Source organism: Podarcis cretensis, assembly GCF_951804945.1.
Source record: "Podarcis cretensis genome assembly, chromosome: 4".
Taxonomy (NCBI): Eukaryota; Metazoa; Chordata; class Lepidosauria; order Squamata; family Lacertidae; genus Podarcis; species Podarcis cretensis.
The window spans coordinates 79,095,528-79,104,040 of NC_137173.1; the positions used below are offsets into that span (position 1 = coordinate 79,095,528).

Sequence of the window (8,513 nt, forward strand, 5' to 3'; positions counted from 1 at the left end):
TACACCCACACCCTTTATATTCTCCATCTAGGCTATATTCTCTGCAGAGGCTGCTGTATGGTTTGCACAATCTGCTGCGACGAATAGGAGATATTTCCAGACAATGGTTATTAGCACTTCTGTTCTACATTTGCATGCTGGTAAACTTTATAAATAGTATTCTATTCACATTTATGGATTTATTTCCAATATTCACAGATCGCTTTTCACCAGAGTTGGCCACAAAATGTTTTACACAGCGATCAGTAGACCAACAAAAGAACACGGGGTTTAAAACAAATGAAAGCCTCAGGTAAAAAGTTAGTAACAGGCATAATACATTAAAAGCCTTATGGAATAGAAAAAGTCTTTGTCAAGCAACAGCAGTTCAGCTGGGACGGGGCCTGACTGACCACACATCAAAGTGTGTTGTATGGCTCCTGCTGTCATAAATGCAACCTGAAGCAAAGAGGAAAGGCACAGAGACCAAGGGAGTGGTACCAGTTTTCAAAAATATTTATTGATTTCAATTATTGAAGAGCTCTCAGCCATACAACACAAGGTTATCATCTCTGTCCCCATCACTGTGCCTTTACGGCTTAGGAAAATGGGTGCAGCTATCTTGGAACATGCAGTTTAAACTCCCAAGGAATGTTACATTTCCTGTAACCTGATGTTTTGCTTAAAACAAGGTCCTGTTTATAGCTATCAGTCACTGGAACTCGCTGAACTCTGGCCACATTGCAGACCTGCCTTCCCAAAGATTCGCTCATCCTTCTCTCATCCGTGCAAGTTATAATGGATTGCACTAAAAATAGTTACATTAGCCAGAACAACAGTATACAGGGGTATATTCACAAAACCCTCAGACTTATTTTGCAAAATAATATCTGATTTAATATGGTGTGCTACACCGCCATAATCGCTCTGTGCTAACTGGTCCTCCCACCCCCCAATCCATTACAGTTACCCAGAAACATTTGTGGTTGGTGCCTGGCTATCATATTGTGAATTGCCAAGCCCCTTGTGTTAGCCACTAGAAATATATACCAGAAGCTCGATTAATTGTCATGGGGAAAATTTATCTTTGTGCAGTAGGCTCGTTCCTTCACACGCAACACACAATCCTTCCAGACAAGCAAGGGACATTTTCAGAGTTCAGGGACACATTTCAGCCAAGCAAAAATAGTCACAGTGCAAAGCAAAGCTTGTAAGTGGTGTGGCCTGGGCAGAGTCAGTATGGCCTGAGGAGAAGCCTGTGAGATTCTCCACCCATTCTAAATGTTATGGCTCAGGGGTGGATTGGGGCAGGTGCACCAACTCCTAGGGGCCAAGGCAGTTCCTCCAAGCCCCCTCAATATCAAGAGAGCGTTTGGCTTCGCCGCCTGGTGTTGTGCATGCGATGTCAGGTCGTTGTGTGATGTTGCGCATGGGCAACACCTCAGTCCCCTTAAGAAGGTGGCACCTGAGGATTAGTCATTGCAAAAATAGACACTGCTTTTGATAGCATTTGGGACTCGGGTGGCGCTGTGGGTTGAACAACAGAGCCTAGGAGTTGCCGATCAGAAGGTCGGCGGTTCGAATCCCCGTGACGGGGTGAGTTTCCGTTGCTCAGTCCCTGCTCCTGCCAATCTAGAAGTTTGAAAGCACATCAAAGTGCAAGTAGATAAATAGGTACCCCTCTGGTGGGAAGGTAAACGGCGTTTCCGTGTGCTGCTCTGGTTCGCCAGAAGTGGCTTAGTCATGCTGGCCACATGACCTGGAAGCTGTACACTGCCTCCCTTGGTCAATAAAGCGAGATGAGCACTCCAACCCCAGAGGCAACCATGACTGGACCTAATGGTCAGGGGTCCCTTGATAGCATTACCCTATGGCATAAAAGGAGTGAATTGCCAGTTTATGCCACTGGTCGTGTCACTATTGCACTGGCTCAACAAAAGATGGAGTGGGCTGTTTGTCCCGTTTTGTTTCCTGCTATTATTTGTTTTCTTGTTTCTTTTTCAAGCAGCCTGCCAACCAACGGCACGTGTTCCGAAGCACGGGAGTGAACGCTAGTCTATGCTGCCCACCTTCAATGTGATATCCTGTCACCATCATCACTTCGCCTGAGGTGTGGATGGGTTTTCATGTTTCTGTGGGGACAATTTTTCTTTGCGTTGACACTTTTGAAAATCACGTGAGACGTGTTGCTTGAGGGTGGGAACGCTGCTAGATAAAGGCACAGTCTTGCCTGAGAGATTCAAATTCCATTTTCCAGAAGGCAGCCTGCTGCTGAGTTATTAGCATCATTTATTATTCTTATTGTGTTTATTGTTTATTTATTTATATCTACCCCACTGACAGGGACTTTTCCCCTTTTCCCCTGACAGGGACTCAAGGAGGCTTACAGATAAAACTAAGAACAGTTAAAAACATAAAAGAAGAAGAAAATAATGAAACATTGATAGAGTTAAAACAATATACCATATGTACTTTTTAAAAAAACAACTGTTAAAACCATGCAGATAATTTCCATAAAAGCAGCACAACGCCAGTGCTTTCATTAAAAGCAGTCAGTTCCCGAAAGCTTATTGGAACAAGAAAGTCCTCACCTGGTGGCAGAAGGACAAGGAGAGAGCCCATCTAACTTCTCCAGGGAGTGATTTCCAAAATCTGGGAACTGCCACTGAGAAGGCACATAGGCACTGACGCTGATTTTAAGTGAGTGTAGAGTCCCACCCGCCTCCTCCCATTTCTTTTCCACTAGCACCTTTCTACAATAATCAGTCCTGTGCCTTTCGCTGCAACCCAATGTACAGAAATTTCAGCCTGTGAGGCATGTTAAGTTAGGGTCCATGCATGGTGTTAACTGTACAGTAAAACCTGAAAGTCATGTGATTGCACAACCTGAAGTTCCTGTTGCCAACAGACAAATAACCAGCAACAAATAGATGGACTCTTGAACTTGTTGCTTCAGTCAAGGTGCTGGATGGCTGATAGCAACTGGCTTGATCACAGGAATCAGATTTATCATGATGAGTCTCTGGAGTTCCAGACCCCCAAAGAGCTGACTGGTGCCATTATAGAAACATAGAATTGTAGAGTTGGAAGGGACCCTGAGGATCATCTAGTCCAACCCCTTGCAAAGCTGGAATCTCAACTAAAGCATCCATGACAGAGAGCGATCCAACCTCTGCTTGAAACTCTTCAGTGAAGGAGAGTCCACAATTTCCCACGGGAATCCGTTCCACAAAAGCCATTTGTTTGGGGAACGGAAGCACAAATGGCTGTGCTTCCATTAGGTGCTGAACGTGAGTTTCAGCCAAGTAAGCAACTTTTCTGCACCTAGGACACATCAAAGAAGTGATTCAGTTAAATGCATTGTAAACTTCATACAGGGAAATCCCTTTGGCAAAAGACAGAACTCCACAGCGCCATCTGATGTCACAGTGTTATAATGTAAATAAAGTGCTTTATCTTTACGAATGTAGGTGAGTCCCCAGTCTATTAACAGGGTCTTCTTCCTGCCCCCACCCAAATGCTGTCAATAGGTAATATAATATATCTAAGTACATATAATACAGTGGTACCTCGCAAGACGAATGCCTCGTAAGACGAAAAACTCGCAAGACGAAAGAGTTTTTCGTTTTTTGAGTTGCTTCGCAAGACGAATTTCCCTATGGGCTTGCTTTGCAAGATGAAAACGTCTTGTAAGTTTGTTTCCTTTGTCTTGCAAGTTTGTTTCCTTTTTCTTAAAACCGTGCATTCAGGGGGTGCAGTTGCGACTTGACTTCGAGGAGCAACTCATAGCACGCGGTGTGGTAGCCGTTTTTGAGGTTTTTGAAGACTTTGGTGATTTTTGAAGCTTTTCCAAAGTCCGTGCTTCGCAAGATGAAAAAATCGCAAGACGAAAAAACTCGCAGAACGAATTAATTTCATCTTGTGAGGTACCACTGTAGTGACATAATAAATGCATTATGTAGTTTTAGTAGGTAGTTTTTAATGATAATAAAGTCCTCATTGATAATCATGAGTTCTAATTCACTAGATAGGCAAACCATTTGCCTGTCTAGTGAATCAGCATTCATGGTTATTAATAGCAATATCTATCCAATTAACTTTACTGAACTATTAAGGAACAACTTATGACCTCAGAAAATTGCAATCATCATAGCATCTATAAACATTATTTGCAAGTCCTAAAATTAAGAGCAGAAATTATCAAAAACTCATATAACTCTAACCAAATGGCCTTTGTTACAACAGTTTTCAATCATCTAACGCTCAAACAAATAACCTTCTTGAATTACCTTTCCCGTTTCTTTCATATTGGGAACCTATCATCTAAAGAGATTTGCCAAGCAACCTACCTTTCTGCTGAGAGCATAAGGCAGGCAAAGGCAAACTCAGCCCTCCAGATGTTTGGGGATTACAACTCCCATGATCCCTAGCTAACAGGACCAGTGGTCAGGGATGATGGGATTGTAGTCCCAAAACATCTGGAGGGCCGAGTTTGCCTATGCCTGGCATAAGGCATTGTGGCTGCAGATAGATGTTAAAAAGCACAGGGAACAACATTGCGCCTTGTGATACACCGTAGTGCAAGGAACCAAAACACAGTCTTCTAATGCTACTCTATGGACACAAGACGGTAGGTAGATAACAAAAGAACTGTAAAACAGTGCCCCAAATACCCATCTCACAAAGGCAATCCAGGTAGATACAAGGCCTTTTGTATGCAGCTACTACCAGTGTTGACTTGGGACCTAGCTTTGTGCAGATAGGCTGGAGCTGGTGTCCGTCTTGACTATGTCAATCACACACACCCTCTGACCACAGAAGTTTGTCACTGTCGATGTCTGTTCATTGCTGCATGCATCATCCCAACCCACAATGGGAATAATATAAAGTTTGTGGCTACAGATGGAGAGGCTCATTGCTTCATTTTCTGACCTCTAAATCTGGGCTATCAGCCATGTTAATTTAGAGGAACTGTTTAAGATGACAATATTGTACTGTTAATTAACTCTGGCAATTGGAGGTTTTGCAATACTTTTTTTGGGGGGTGGAGTTTACGCATATGTAAAGGTAAAGGTAAAGGGACCCCTGACCATTAGGTCCAGTCGTGGCCGACTCTGGGGTTGCGGCGCTCATCTCGCTTTATTGACTGAGGGAGCCAGCGTACAGCTTCCGGGTCATGTGGCCAGCATGACTAAGCCGCTTCTGGCGAACCAGAGCAGAGCACGGAAATGCCGTTTACCTTCCAGCCGGAGCGGTACCTACTTATCTACTTGCACTTTGACGTGCTTTCGAACTGCTAGGTTGGCAGGAGCAGGGACTGAGCAACGAGAGCTCACCCCGTCACGGGGATTTGAACCGTCGACCTTCTGATCAGCAGGCCCTAGGCTCTGTGGTTTAACCCACAGCGCCACCCGTGTCCCTTACTTACGCATATGTACTTTTGAATAAATAACATGAAACACAGCAATGTGAAATTCAGATGAAAGAAGAGACCATGTTCTAAAAAAAGGGGAGGGGTTAATAATAGACTCCTAAATGTAATAAAGCAAAATGTGAATCAAAAATATGACCGTAAAGAAAATGAAAGAGTTCAATTGTTGCAAGAAACCACCGTACATAAATGAAACAAAGATCACAAATCCCTTCTTAAGTACTTTATCCACTTAACATATTTACTGCATTTTGCTGACAAAGGGAAGAAATTTGTGTAGGATCAGTACGATTCAAAACACCAAATTGCACCCCACCCACCCTGGTTGGTGCATTATGAAATAAGCTTTTGAAAAGGAGCTTACGTTTCCTCAAAAAGTTATAGAAGATTTTGGCACGTCGTGTAAAAGAAAGCAGCAGCCTGATTTTCCATATGTATCTCAGACAAATGCAACCTGAAAGCAAGTTCTCTTAATAACAAAAAAGGATCAATAATTGCCAAGTCACTACGGCAAAGAGAGAGAGATCTAAGGCAGGCCTGTGGGGAGGAGGTTGTTGGGAAAAACAAAGATTTTAATCAGAGGAGAGGATCAGCAGACATCAGAAGAGTTGCTGGAAAATAGAGATTACAAAGGGGACAAGAATTTACATGCAAATACTGAAGTTTCAGAGAGACACCATGTCTTTTGTAGCTATAAAAAATCTAATTTATGTTGCCTTTCTTTTTGATATCTACACCATGTTGCTGCTACTTTGGGCTCCTCCAGACAACCTGTTTATCCAGCGTTCATCCAGCTCTGCTTGCACACGGTGGTTAAACTATTCCCTGTCTTTATAGAGCATTTGTTTTGATTTGTTTCCTGGGTGGGTATTTAACAAGGAGCATTCATCCTGCATCTATCCTCATTTGCTTTCAGGGTGCTTACATGCCTTCCCATTAATGATTCATTCATCCCACACTTTCTAGCGGATTTTCTGCCACCTTTCTAACTGCAAGAAGCCCACTTTTTAAAAGAGCACTTTTATGCACTTTAACATTCCCTTTAATGCCTCCCACAATATAGTGATGACAACAATTACTACTATTACTATGATATGGTCACTGTCGCCAGGGGTGGGGGAAGGGGGGGCGGTGGGGGCGGACTGCCCCAGGAGCATAGCTGTCAACCTTCCCTTTTTTTTGCGGGAAATTCCCTTATTCCAGCACCATTTCCTGCTGCTTCCTGGATTGTTAGATATCCCGTAGACTATCCCCAGGACAGGTGAGGCTGCTGATCCTTTATTTTCAAGGCTGCTCACCCCTTATTTTCAAATCTGAAAGTTGACAGCTATGCCCAGGTGTCACCACTGGGGTGGGGGGGAGGGTGACAAAATGCTGGGCCGCACTCACCGTGGGGCCTGCAGTGCACCCGGGCCACTTGTCTGTCCTGGGAGTGATGTAGTGACTTGGGTGCCCGCAGGCTCCGCACTGCCCCCAACCGTCCACCCGCTGCCTCCCCCTTAGCTGTAGGGCAGGAGGAGGTAGGCAGACGCCTCGGGGGCTCCACAGAGCATCCTGCCCTGGCTGGCACCACCCCACAGGTGGCTGGCCCTGCCCCTGGGTGCAGGGCACGCGTGCTGCCCCAGGTGCCCGATTGGCTTGCTCTGTCGCTGACTGTCGCAATCCTACATCTAAGTAAATTTGGATCCTCACCTCAGGTGTTCCCCTCCTTAAGTCGCGCTCTACATTAAGTCAGATTTTATTTTGCAAAATGAATCTGGCGGTTTTGTGAATATTCTCATGAATACGGTTTGTCTTACTAATATTACTATTCTGTGGAGTAGGGGAATCTGTTTTACAAGGTAAAATTAACAGATGGATGCAAGCTGATGGCAGAGACACACAAGGAACTCCAATTAACTGGAGTAAATATGATTGGGAAACTTGGAACATAATGGATTGGATCCAGACTTGGTCATGCTTAGACTCATTGAAATCAGAGGGCTTTAAGTTTGTCCACTGATATACTTGTCACTTGCAGACTCCATTTAATCAGCATCACACCACATGTTAAGATAATTACTGTGTGCAGCAATAATCACTTCAGTTTCTGGACAAAGTAGGTGCAGATAAAACTGTTGGTCCTTCACGGGAATGCTGGACCTGTAATTGTATCTGGAAGTGCATTTGCTTACAAAGGATTAATATCCTGTTCTTACGGAAAGGGTGTAAATCAATTTCCCTTTTTAATATCCTGATATGTGGGGAAGTTTTATCTCTGAAGGAAGCATTTCCTCTGCCCTTTAAACTTGTCGTGATGAAATATGCTTGCTAGCAGGAAGATAGTGCAAGATCCATATGTCCTAGTAAGTTGAAAGTATGAAGAGCACACCAAGACCACAACATCTGAACAAAAGGAAATTGAGCAGCAATTGTTTAGACATAATTTTTTTGGGGTACGGGTGGGGAGTTGTAATCTGATGCCAAGAAGAAAAATGTGCTAATCTCCAGATTCCATATGAAATGGTTAACCTTGAGAAAACTGACATTACCTTGAGGCTACATCAGTGGCGTCCCGGGTGCCATGTCTGGGGGGGGGGGAGTGTGACAAGAAGGGTCCCCGCGGGGGCTTGCGGCGATGCGAGCAGCCATTGTGCCACCGAATGTGTAGGATCCTCTGTTCACGGCTGCAGCCACAAGCAGAGGATCCTGGCACTGTCTGTACGGTGCTGTAGCGGCGCTGCTGGCAAACCGCTATGTACGGCACATGCGCTGTAGGTAGAAATGCCGCACATGCCCCATACATAGCGGTTTGCCGCCCCAGGTGTCACGATGCCTTTGTTCTCCCCTGGGCTATATTACAGTCCAATTTGTGGTGATACAGAGACAAATATTATACAGTTGTACTTCGGAAGCCAAACAGAATCCGTTCCAAAAGTCTGTTTGGCTTCAAAAATGTTTGACTTCCAAAGCGCAGCTTCTGATTGGCCGCAGGAAGCTCCTGCTTCCAATCGGAAGCCACGGAAGCCCCGTTGGACATTCGGCTTCCAAAAGAACATTCGAAAACAAACACTCAATTCCAGGTTTGATTGTTTGGGAGCCGACGTACAAGGTGTGTGCGTGG

General features: G+C 44.5%; 1 long non-coding RNA gene across 1 annotated transcript; it reads left to right on the plus strand.

Moving 5' to 3' along the window:
• The first annotated feature begins 214 nt into the window (after positions 1-214).
• On the plus strand, positions 215-2,432 carry LOC307214492. Its single transcript, XR_013838154.1, has 3 exons — positions 215-292; positions 1,988-2,089; positions 2,349-2,432. It is a non-coding gene; the product is annotated as an uncharacterized lncRNA (long non-coding RNA).
• Positions 2,433-8,513: the final 6,081 nt, after the last annotated feature.